This window comes from Erpetoichthys calabaricus, chromosome 5 (genome assembly GCF_900747795.2).
Source record: "Erpetoichthys calabaricus chromosome 5, fErpCal1.3, whole genome shotgun sequence".
Classification (NCBI taxonomy): domain Eukaryota; kingdom Metazoa; phylum Chordata; class Cladistia; order Polypteriformes; family Polypteridae; genus Erpetoichthys; species Erpetoichthys calabaricus.
In genome coordinates this window covers 13477226-13490607 of record NC_041398.2, presented here as the reverse complement: position 1 = coordinate 13490607, position 13382 = coordinate 13477226, and the positions used below count along the sequence as shown (strand labels likewise).

At 45.4% G+C, this 13382-nt stretch overlaps 1 protein-coding gene across 1 annotated transcript in view; it reads right to left on the bottom strand.

The window, feature by feature from the left end:
• LOC114641722 (zona pellucida sperm-binding protein 4-like) overlaps nt 1–13382 on the bottom strand; it is a 177463-nt gene that overhangs the window by 51052 nt on the left and 113029 nt on the right. The gene's annotated exons all lie outside the window — the stretch shown is intronic.

Here is a 13382-nt window from a genome sequence, read left to right as displayed (position 1 = left end):
GTCGAAGGTTCGAAACAACAGCAGACAAACACAAATTCAACAAACAACTTCTTTTATTATTTCTTGATCTTTCTTGGTGAGCAGAGACCCGCTGCAGAATGCTGACAGTCTGTTACTGACAGCATCCACGTCACAGGAGGCCCTTTGCGGTTTTCTAAACCGGCTTTTATTTCCCTTTAAGCACGTACACATAGTTATCTCATTTTTGCACCTTTACAAGTAGCCTTTCCTTAGAAGTGGAATGAACTTCTGCTTTTGCTAACTAGGACAGGGTGCGGTCCCTAGAAAGCTGATCCACCCTTTATTTATTTCTTTTATTAATCTTATGGCTATTTTATATAATTAGGCTCTAATGCTTAATATCCTTAACTTTCCTTCATCACAATCTCAATGCATTTCATATAATTTAAACACACAGAACTCTTATACTTGCAAATACAATATACATATACACTTTCTTATATATATTTTTATACACTCAAATACACACAGATAATAATCACCAAGGCGTTTCTTTAGACTTTTTACCCAAATATTCATTGCACTAAGGCGTAGTCCCCAAATCTTCTTCCCCTCCCTTGGACTGGGTTAAAAGCCCTCAGCCCAAGATTATTTGTTCAACTTTTATTTAATACATTGATTCACATTTTATTATTCCACATTCCCCCCTTTTTGAACAAAGAATAGTTCAAACCAAACAATCTTGATCGAGAGTGGTCTGAGAACATGAACTAGATTGGAAAAGAAGATTCATGTGTTCTGTGTGGAGGAAATAGGCTTTAGTCATAGAGGCAGAAAAAAAGCTTTTGGATAAAATGACGAATTAATGGAATAAGACAACAGCAAACCAAAAGAATAATAGCTAAAGCAACTAAAAGGGAAACAAAAATGGATTTGAACCATTGGCCCCAAGAGCCAAATGTGGATATAAACCACTCATCAAGAGGGGTATCAATGCCTGAGTTTTCAGCCAATTCCAGGAGAGAGCAGTCAGACCAGCGAGGGCACGGGTGATATAGCCATCAGGGGCAGTATTATTTGGAATGTACGTGCAGCAAGCATCTCCAAACATAGCACACACACCACCTTTTTCGGCTAGAAGCATATCTAGTGCTAGGCGATTTTGCCAGGTCATAAGAGAGGTTTTATCTAATTGCTCATGTATTCCTTCAACAGCTTCTTTAGTAAAATTTAGAAAACGCTGTTGGTTGTAATATAAATAATTTATCCCAATCCACATTTTTATTTATGGTGATTATGGGGAAAAAGAGATTCAAAACCAGCAGCTACTTGATCTCTGGCTTTGAATTTGTTAGGAACAGCTCTAGGCACACCTATTGAGTCAATATACACACCTGGACCATGTAATGAGAAATTTGCAAATGATGTTAAGGATCTGCGAATACGATGGGGATGGGGAGAGGATGGAAGTTGTTGGCCATTTAAAGGAAGGAGACGAAAGGGCATGACCAATTGTATAGGGGTACAGGTACCAGTCCATTCAGGTGGGAGGATGTCCAGTAATTTAGATCTTCGGCACATCCACCAAACATCAGCACGGGCGGTGACGTGGGAGATAAACCAACTAATGGAAATGTTATTGGGAAGAGGGATGAATCAGTAATAGAGTCAAGAGTGCCATTTCTTGCAATGTGAGGCGTGTATCCAGGCAGGCAGTCCTTCGACCTTAACTGCATGTGGTGTAGATAGCAGCACTTGGAATGGTCCCTCCAACGAGGCTGATGCCAGTGCTTCCTTCGAGTATCTCTAACCAGGATCCAGGTTCCAGAGAATCAGGGAGTCCTTTGATGGAGGACTGGTTCTCCAGGCCTGATTAACCTGCTCGTGGACTTCCTTCAGGGAGGCTCGGAGACCTGTAAGACTGGAGAGAAGATCATTGTCCACAGTATGCAGATTGACATTACCAATGACCATGCCAACAGGCATAGGCCGTCCGGTCAGAATTTCGAATGGCGACAGCCCTAATTGTCGGTGTGTCCTCCCTCTTAATCCCATCAAGGCCAGGGGTAAAGCATCTGGCCAGGTTAAATTTGTCTGCTCACAGATTTTGCCAGTTTAGATTTTAGGGTGCCGTTGCACCTCTCTACAATACCTCCACTTTGGGGATGGTACTTGCAGTAATGATGTACATTTATCTGGAGCCAAGTGGTCAATTCATTTATTACAGAGTTCACAAAATGACTACCATTATCAGTCTGCAATTTTTGTGGTATTCCCCATCTTGGAATGATTTCTTTTATTAAGGCTTTTGCCACAGTTTTGGCATCTGCATGTTTAAGGGAAAGCTTCCACCCATCGGGAGAACACATCAACAATTACCAAACAGTATCGGTACCCTTTTGATGGTGTCAGTTCAATGAAGTCCATTGGAGATGTTCGAATGGACCCATTGGGTTAGGTGTGACGGCGGGACTTACCTGGGTACCCTTTCCTACATTAAATTTTTGACAGAATGCACAGCGTCTGCAGAATTGCTCTGCATATGTAGAGAAGCCTACAGCTTCCCAATGTCTCGACATCTTGAACCATTGCATCCTTTCCAGCGTGGTCCAGGCCATGTGCGACTTTTGCCATACCTGGAAAAGAAGCCTTTGGGAGGAAAGGTTTGTTATTTTGCTTATGGGTCCAGACCCATCAGAGAGGGATCCTTCTTTGAACCATTTTCTCTTTCTCTGTCCGTGGCTGCGCTCTGTAAAGAGATAATTTGATTATCGGGGTCTTTGTCATCTTTCTGTAAAAATAAAGAGATTGGTGTGTTATTATAAGCAGCCTGTTTAGCAAAGTGATTAGCTAATTCGTTTCCTTTGCTAACAGGGTCCTGTTTCCCAGTATGGGCCTGGCATTTCACTATTGCCAGTTTTGATGGTTTGGTTATGGCTTCTAGAGGGATTCTACTAATTTTTGGTGTTGGATAGGTTTGCCAGTACTGGTCTTAAATCCCCTCAATTTCCATAATGCTCCATGATCATGGCAGACTCCAAAGGCATACCTGGAATCAGTATAGATTGTTATGACTTTTCCTTCTGACAAGCTCGGGTAAGAGCATTAATTCAGCTGCTTGTGCACTAAAACTTGAAGAAATTCGGTTTGCTTCCAGCAGGTGGTCACCTTTGACCACTGCATAGCTGGTTGAGGGTGTTCCATTTTCCAATCGTAAGGAACATTCATCCACAAAAATTATCTCCCCAATTTCTAAGGGTGTTTCCTGCAGGTCTGGTCTGGGTTTTAAGACTTTAGTTATTTCGTCATGACAGTTGTGGGGTTCCTCCTCTTCTTCAGTTGGAAGAAGAGTAGCTGGATTTAAGGTGGTGCACCTTTCAATTGTGACATTTGACAGGGTACAGAGTACATTTTGATAGTGTATTGCCCTAGCAGTAGTGAGATGTGAGGTTTTAGCCTGTACTAAAATGGAGTGTACGGCGTGAGGCACCTTTACTGTTAGGGGGCTCATGAGCACTATATCTGTACTGGCTAGCACAGCTTCTGTTGTGGCTGCTACTGCTCTGAGACAAGTTGGAAGTCCTGTAGCCACTGGATCCAATTTTTTCGAAAAATAGGCTATTGGCCTTTGTTTGTCCCCGTGCAATTGTGTTAGAACTGCATTCATGTATCCCCCCTTTTCGTCCACGAACAAAGTGAATGGACGAGAATAGTCAGGGAGACCCAAAGCTGGGGCAGAAATCAGTGCACTCTTGAAATCACTAAAGCCTTCTCAGCCTGCTCATTCCACTGTATGCGACCAGAAAGAGGAAGGTCAGCAGTGTTAGCTAGATTTTGTAAAGGCTGTGCTCTTTCAGAGAAATTTAAAATCCATTGTCGACAATAACCTAAAATGCCCAATACAGACATAACCTGTTGTTTTGTGACCGGCTGGGAAGGTTTTGGATGGTGGTTATGCGGTCTTTTGACAGAGCTCTGGTACCACACGTGATGTCATGACCCAAGTACTTGACAGTGGTCTGAACTAACTGCAGTTTGGTCTTAGAGACCTTGTGCCCATTTTCAGCAAGATACTTGAGCAGTGATTCTGTATCTTGTGTGCATGCTTTCTCTGTTTCGCTACAGAGTAATAAATCATCGACGTACTGTATCAATGCACTTTCCCTGTCAGGCCAGAAGCCTTCCAGGTTCTGAGCAACGCTTGGCCATATACACAAGGAGCCTCTGTATAACCTTGTGGCATAACGGTCCATGTCCAACGGCGGTTTTGTAAAGTAAAAGCAAACCAAAACTGAGAATCAGGATGTACAGGAATAGGAAAGAAAGCATTTGCTAAGTCAATTACTGAAAGTAACGAGCTGTTGCAGGAATTGTAGAAAGTAGTGGAAGGATTAGGGACAATCGGTGCCCTAGGAAAAATAGCAGAATTAACTTGTCGGAGATCTTGGACAAAGCGCCAAGAGCCATCAGCTTTCTTTACTGGTAAATAGGAGAGTTTACAGGAGAATATTTGATAGGAATTATAGCCCCCCTTTCAACAAGCTCTTTATGCACAGCTGCAATTCCCAGTTCGGCCTCGGGAGAAAAAGAGGATATTGCGCACGGCGAGGACGGAAGGATGATTTTGGAAAAACAACCAGAGGTTCACAATTTGTGATCCTGCCAAAATCGTTTTTTTCCCCTGAGACCATAGGTGTCAGGAATTGAAGAAAGCCATGGGAAAAAATCAGTTTGTAGAGAGCATAGAGAAACAGATGGTTGACAGAGGGAACGAACGACCGGCAGGTCAATTTGGATTAAACACCTTTGTTATCAGATGGTCTGGAGTGTCAAAAATGCCTGGAGCGACGTATAGCCAATCAGTCCTATTTAGACATTGCTCGACCCATTCCCCAAGTTCGACCCATCGAACGGTGTTAGATTTGGCCAAAGACATATGGGGGACTGAACCCCCTAAATAGAAAATGCTTTGTGAATATGTGAGGTGAACTGAAGCAGCAGCTTTAGCATGAAATAAAAATGCAAGGAATATGAAGGGTCTCAGGGCAAATACCTGAAGAGAGAAAATTCTAACCAAGGTGTGTCTACTTCAGTGGGGAAAATTGGGCAGTACAGTGTAGGGTGTCGGGGACCTGTAAGTGGGGATAAAGGCATGAGGGAAAAGATGCAGGGCTTTAAGGAGAAGAGTGTGGGGGAGATGTCTGGGGTCCAGGCTGCAAAAGAGGTTTGGGGTGTGGGGAGATTTGGCACAGGAGCTTAGAGTGGAGCAGTAAAATCCTTGTTCTGTCAGTGAGATTGAGACTGACAGTTTAGTCATGAGGTCTCTTCCTAGTAGATTGACAGGGCACAGATGATTTAACAGGAAGCGATGAGTTAATGAAGAGCGGTCCGTGCTGAGTTGCACTTTCAGAGGTTTTGAAACTAGTAAAGTGTGTGGCTGTCCTGAAGCAGTGAGAATTCTTACAGTGTCCTTCGAGGCAGGAACCCCCAGCAGTGACAAAGTGGAGCGTGTGGCCCCCGTGTCCACAAGAAAGACAGTTTCCTTGCCATTTACTATCAAAGTCAGTAAAGGATCTGTGTCAGCATGACGGGTAAGCAGAGGAAACTGAAAGGAATGGCTGGGGGTTCCTGTCATTTCCTAGGACCACGGAATGTCATTAGGCTCAGGGGAGGAGGTGGTGGTGGTGGGGGGCGCTTGCTTGGGCAGTCCCATCTGAAGTGTCCAAATTCACCGCAGCCGTAACAAGCATTGACACTGGTGTTTGCTCCAAAGGGTTGGGCATCTGAGTGAAGGGATTGTCAGGGTTGGAAGACGGGAACCCCCGTCCCCTTCCACGCCCTCTGGAAAAGTTGCCACGTCCACGGCCTTGGAACCCTCTGCCCCTGCTCGTTCCCCCTGTGTAATATTGTTGTGCTGCAAGAAGCTTAGTTTGTTATCAGACTCTTTTAGCCTTGTCTGTTTCTCAGCACTCTGCATGACGTTTCACTTCCTCAAAAGCACTTTCCCAGCCTATGCAGGACGTGCGGACTTTGCTTTGAATGTCATTTCTCAGTCCGAAACAAAAGGGGGGAACGGCAGCGCGAGTCCGATCACCAACATTTTCTAAGCCTTAATGTTTAGCCATAAGGTCTTGTGATTCGGTGTGCCCTCTCATCGACTGTCTCGTCTCTCTTTTGCTTGGCAGCTGAGATAAGGGACCAGTCCTGTGCCTTTCTTATATTCTCTGCAATAGTTTGTTTCAGCGCGTCCCATTGGGATACAAATTGGATTTCTTGGCCCCCACCACGGTAAAGGCTTTGGTATCCCAAGCCCAAGGCTGTCCATCCCTCAACCCCCCGACTCACAGTTGTCCATGTGGTATCTAGTTTTCGTCGCAGCACTTGTGTCCCACTCTGCAGCATTGGGTTTGTACATATCATCTAGCTGTTGGAGGTAGTCCACAAATTTTAACCCCTTCCAACCCCCTTAGGGTCGGGCAGTTCGGACACCATATCTTTTAATTCTTGAATGTCCCAATTACGATGAATCATCACAGTAGTGGGGTTATTGGGCCCTGCAGCCTGGGTGTGGTCATGACGGGGATTAGGACCCTCAATTAGGGGGCATGAGAATGTCAGGCCGGGAGGTTTTTGGGGTTTTGGGGAGATGAAGGTGAATCAGAGGCGCTGGGGCCGGTCCGAGAAGGTCTGGCTTCTAGTTCGTTGGGAGATTGATCCGAACACTGATGTCCGGACCCGGAGTCTGGATCACCATCATCAGGATTTAAGTGAGAGGATGAGTCATAATGATATTGTTCATCAAAGAACCCCTGCTTCCGGATGGTTCATCAGCTACCTGGGGTGCTTGGGGTGCAGTGGGGGCAGAAGTGAAGGGGTAGGGTGGGGGGGAATAAATTACGGGGGTATAGGGGGTCCTTCTTTTCTGTTTTCTTTCTTTTGTGCTCGGGATTGGGGCTCTGCTTCTATATTAGTCTTTTGTAAAGCTAACAACATTTCTTCCTCTCTTTCCGGGTCTTAATTTCAGCAGTGAGCAATTCATTACGCTTTTGGGCTGCCTCTAAGGTTTTATCCTTTATCACTAGTTCCCACCTATCAAACATATCCATCCAGTAAGGACCCTTATTACAACATCCTTGAGTGTTTCTACATAAAATTCTTAATTCTTGTATTTCTGAAAATATCCCCAGTTCCGGCAACTGGCCATCTACCACCGCTTTGTTTATTCCATGTTTTTACAGGCTTTCTTAAAAGCAAACCCAGTTTTCTTTTCTATCAGTTTCCTGGGTGAACCTCCTTTCGGACCCGAGTGAGAACTAGAGCCCGATGCATTTTCCAAAAATAGTCCTTCCAACAGAGACTTTTGATTTCCTGAGGAAACCTTCTTGACCGGTTTACTATTTTGCTTTCTCATAACTAAATAGCACTGGACATCAGAAGAATAGATCAGCCCTCGCGACGTTCCGTCTCCAGTCCCTTCCGCTCCCGGATCAGCACTCTTGTGGTTTCGTGCTTTAGCGGACTGACAGTCTGTTCAGCACGGAGTCCGGGCCTTTCGACAGGTTAATGCCGATCCCTTCATCAAGTGCCTCCAGCTGGTAACCGCTCTTGGTGTCCACCACAGATCAACCCGTAGGAGCAGGAATATGACCAGACATTGGAGACAGAAACTCGCCCTCCCACACAGTGTTTTTCCCAGATACTCAATATATATTCTACTCGTCTCACTACCTTTCCTCTATAATCTAGGAGTGTGCCACTCACCCCCTTTCTATTCCACTTCACAGGGAGTAACTTACTAACGTTCTCAGCACCTTACACTGTCCCCGAGGGACCAAAGTATTATTCTCTGCTTTCCAGTTTGCTATCTGTTAAGTGATACAGTATTTCATTAGTCAATTTTTCTTTTCCATAAACCCGGTCAAATCCCTGAGCTAGGTCATTTACTCAATCGGATTCCCTCGGTCTACTCACCAAGAAGTTCTTGTCCTGCTAGGGAAATCCCAGTTGGTTCGACCTTCGCATTCGATTGGAGGAGGCCAGAGGACCCCCCACACAGGATGCGCCCGAGGCAGGCCAGTCCTAACTTTTTCCGAGCTGGTCCTTCCCGATTCAGCTTGTTAATCGGGTCCTCTTAGACGATCCAGCCCGAGGAGTCAGCTGTCCGTCACCGATCAGGGTCACGGCCCCAGAAAACTGTGGTCGAAGGTTCGAAACAACAGCAGACCAAAACAAATTCAAACAAACAACTTATTATTTCTTGATCTTTCTTGGTGAGCAGAGACCCGCTGCAGAATGCTGACAGTCTGTCACTGACAGCATCCACGTCACAGGAGGCCCTTTGCGGTTTTCCAAACCGGCTTTTATTTCCCTTTAAGCACGTACACATAGTTCTCATTTTTGCACCTTTACAAGTAGCCTTTCCTTAGAAGTGGAATGAACTTCTGCTTTTGCTACTAGGACAGGGTGCGGTCCCTAGAAAGCTGATCTACCCTTTATTTTTTATTAATCTTATGGCTATTTTATATAATTAGGCTCTAATGCTTAATATCCTTAACTTTCCTTCATCACAATCTCAATGCATTTCATATAATTTAACACACAGAACTCTTATACTTGCAAATATACACTTTATATATATTTTATACACTCAAATACACACAGATAATAATCACCAAGGCGTTTTCTTTAGACTTGTTTACCCAAATATTCATTGCACTAAGGCGTAGTCCCCAAATCTTCTTCCCATCCCTTGGACTGGGTTAAAAGCCCTCAGCCCAAGATTATTTGTTCAACTTTTAATACATTGATTCACATTTTTATTATTCCACAATAGGAGCCTTCCGAGTGCCTGCTCTGCCACAGATGTCAAGCTCCATGCCAAGAATAGAGCCTTCCTTCCTCACCCGTTTGTCAAGGCACGAGGCGTCCTTTATGCTGCCTCCCCAGCACACCACAACCGTCTGATAAAACACCTACAGCATCTTATTGAAGATGTTGAAGGACACCAGCCTTTTAAGGAAGGATAAGCAGCTCTGTCCTTTTACACAGAGCATCAGTATTGGCAGTCCAGTCTAAGTTAACATTCAGCTGCACTCCCAGGTATTTATAGGTCTGCACACAGTCACCTCGGATGATCACGGGGTCCAGGAGGCGTCTGGTCCTCCTAAAATTCACCACCAGCTCCTTGGTTTTGCTGGTGTCCAGGTGGTTTGAGTCACACCAATTAAAGTCATTAATTAGGTCCCTATACTATTAAAAAGGAAGGCTGAGGATATCCAATCTAGGAAACCACCACCACATGCATGTCAAGAATTAAATGAAGTAATGTGGTGGATGAGTTAAGTACCAGACAAAGGGGATTAACAAATTTAAAGTTACTCCAGTGGGGAACAGAAGAGGAAAAAAAAAAAAAAAAAAAAAAAAAAAAATTGAGTAATGCACATTTAACAGGATAAACCATATAAGCAAGGGATAAAATTGGAAGAGATCCAGGAGAAATAAACCCTAGACCAGTTAAGTTTCCCTATGAATAGCAAAATTATGCCACATATGGCAACATGTGCCCCTTTGTTACTTCATGCCCACTACCAGTTTGAAAACAGCTGCCCTAGACAACTGCATGAAGTCAAGCAACCTACCCTGAAGGCAGAGGTACGAGAGCGGGGATCAGAGGTTCACATACAGGAGATGTTTGAAAGCCCCCCTCCCCCCCACATTAGTATTGCAAACTTACAACTTTGCATGTAGGACGTCTACATGTGACCAGTTACAACAAAGTACGTAAAACAAGCTCCCCCACAGGTCATCTACAACTTCCAAGCAACAACTCCTAAACAATTCCTTCAGTGTGCCAAAGTGTGGACTACCCCTCCAAACATCTGAATGGTATGAAGTCAAAAAAAACTCCAAAGCATAACCACCCATCTACTCCCGCACCGGAGCAATAACACTCAAATTTTATACCCCAAAAAGGTTTATTTAAAATTTCAGATTAACTTTTTGACTGTTCAACCTCCTCACAGCAACTACAGCCAAAATCAGGACCATCATCAGCATGGCAACTGCAACTCCCAGCACCAGGTATCCAGTAGGAAAAGGGGCTGTGAGAGGAAGACCAAGGACATTTACTCTCCAAGCCATTCAGTGAAGGATGAATACCTCAGATATCTGGCCTACTCCAGTAGGAGGATCAAGATGGTTACCTTCATGCTTCAGCCTGGATGTTTGCACCTGGTCAGCCTCCATGATGACAGGACCACTGTGAAGGAGCACATTCTTCCTGGATGAATGTATTTGTGCCAACTTGTCTGCAGCTCTGCCCGATCCTGAAAGCAGATGGGGTCAAGTGTCTGAAGCTAAAATGAGCCCCCTTTGTAGGGCAGCCAACCAGACTTGCCCCACAAGTTCTTAAACCCCACTCTACAAAAACAAGCAGAACTCTGGCCTACTCCAGTAAGAGAAACAAGATGGTTACCTTGCTGCTGGAGTCTGGAAGTTAGCACCTGGTCAGCCTCAAGGACAACAGGACCACTGTGAAGGAGCACATTCTTCCTGGATGAAGCAATTCGTGCCAACTTGTCTGCAGCTCTGCCAGATCCTAAAAGAATGTGGGGAGAAGAGGGTTACTTCAAAAACCACCTTCGGAGCATAAATTGAGAAACCCAAATGCTTCTAGTCATCTAACTCGACATGTTAGAAATCTATTCATTCCAAATATGAAGTCAATGTTCCACAAAGATAACCAGCATCACTGGTCTGTTAGTTTGAAGCAGGCTACGCACTTCTTGCAGGGCAGCTCCGAGTACAGGGGTCTGTGGCAGAGGGATAGCAGGCAGCAGCAACACAGTAGATGAAGATCTACAGAGAAAAAAAAAAGACAATGGTGAAGCCACACAATCACTCATAGCCGCAGAAGTCAAGAGTCCTTGCCCCGTGGATACCCAAAACTAGAGCCCACCACAGTATTACTTCATGTTAGGCCATAGGTGCCTCAAAGCAGCACAAGACAGTATTTCTACCTTTTCAGCCAAGGCTTGCTGAGCTACAGGATCCACAAAAGCAAACATCTCAAACACAAATCTCTTGTAATGACTTGGGTAGGCCACTCCAGATGTACTGTCCACAGTCACCAAGCTGGTCAAGTAGTTGTCACCTGTGTATGGGCACCTGGGACAAGCAGACCCCCTAGTTAGCACTAAACAGCCAAAACTATCCCAACACCACCCGCACATGAGGAGGAGCACCTACCCATTAACCAAAAGGCTCCACTGGGGCTGGCTGGAAGCAGAAGGTCCTGGGGTGACCCAGCAGTCCCCAAGAGTCAGAACAAGGTTAGGGTCAGTCCTGTTCACAATGTGCACTTCTACAGCCACAGGATCCCTCAGAGTTTTGGTCACTGGGTAGTCAGCATCCACATAGTAGGAGCCATAGGAGGAATCTGACCATGGAAAGGAGGTGGCATTAACAGACAAGCTACAAATCCACCGATTGAATAAATGAAGCAATTTTTAACAAATGAAATGAGCCACCACCTCCTACAGTACCTGTTGCAATGACCAATTCCAGGTCAAATGGCCCTTGCTCTACTACTGGAAGAGGTGGTGCCACAGTATACACCTCAACCTCAACTTGCACATCCTGGCTTCCAGAGTAGGTGCACTGGAAGAACAACCTGAGGAGAGAAACACCACATCATAGGAAGTAGATCACATTTAGGGTTAGATGAAGCAGGTTTAGAAGCCTTACTTGTAGACACTGTCCCTGGTGATGGAGCCCTCTGGACCACTCCTCACAGTGATGGCAGCAGACATGGTGTTCTGATAAGTCACATTGCCACCAGCCAGCTGAAAACAGGAACTTTACAATTACTGCTGACCAGGAAGTTAGTACAGGATTTGGGGGGTTACATTTAAATACCCAGCACTCAAGATCACATAAGTAGCAGGAGAGCCCCCTGCTCCTATATATCCCCCAGATGGAGTCTCACCTGAACTGTGCTGCCACAGGCACTGACTGGAAACTGGTACACAACAAAGCTGGACAGGCTGGTCACAGGGCTGCAACTGCTGTCCACCAACTGGATGGACCCAAGATCCAGAGGAGGAAGGGTCACATTCTCCGACACCACCACCACAAACTGGCCATCCAGGGTGCACTGCACAGTCACTGGCCAAAGCAAACAAGCATGAATATCCAGTAGCAGCCACCTTTGCTCACTCACACCCCTTCAAACCACTCACCATCATTGGCATAGTAGCATGGACTGGTGCTGCTGCTCGAATCATAGCAACAGTTGTTGGCTTCACAATCTGCTGGATTGATAGATGAAGACCCTCCACAAGGGAGCTTCTCACTGTCAGTAACTGTGCATCTCTCATTAACAATGACTTTAACAGCTCGCCAATCTGTGAAAGATTCTATTTAGAAGATGGGAGAGACACTCCAGGCGCTAATCTAGAAAAGTAGTATACCTGGCTTAGGGCATGTGAAGGTTTTTACATTTGATCTTGATCCAACGGCAATGGTCATTACATACTGGGAGCCCTAAAGAGAACAGGAGAGGCACAAACCAGCCGTTGGTGGTTTTTAATCAAGCTGTTTATCCTGAAGTGCCGGCGCTACTCACCTGCTCGGCTACATAACCGTACGGAGAAGAAAAGGGCACCGTTAGTGTGGTGCGACCAGACTGTCCACGGAGAACGATTGCTGGGAGATCTTTGGTCACCTTTACCAGTCCGGCTCTCGTCTCTAAAGAAATGGAAAAAAAAAAGAGGGGACGACATTTAGTTAAATAAGCAGGTACGGACAAGTCCCAGTGATTGAAGACACGGCGCACTCACTCTGGATAAAAACGGTCGGAGAGCCTTCAAATGACAGCGTCATCGTCTCCTCATCACATTTCTTAGTCACGCGGACATCCCCGAAGACAAACTGAGCGCCCGACACGCAAACGACCAGCCAGAAAAGACACCAACAATCTAAACGCGCCATGCTGTAAATGCGCCCAACAGGAACACCACATGAACAAGAGAGCGCGCGCGCGGGTTTAAATTATCTGTGGCGGCGGCGCGTGCACGTGACACGTTAGTGAGAAGGCGCGAGAATGGAGCGCGGGAAATGGGCGGCAGTCCTTTAGCTCGTGTGAGTTTATTGAGCAATCAGCACGTCACAGCATCGGACTGATCCGTCTAATCGTAGACCGTGCAGAAGTGTCTGCTCTGCGGGGCGACGTGTCTGTTCATTTAATGACCTCCATCAGGAAACATCAAGGAAGATGAGAAACGTGACAAGTACGTGTATTTATAGAGAGGGACTTTGTAAAAAAGAAGATTTGGGAATAATTCGTTATGTATAATGATGGGGAAATGAAGCCTCGTGAAGCTTTGAGGCTTTCTTTCTATTTGTGCTGAAAACGATTCGAA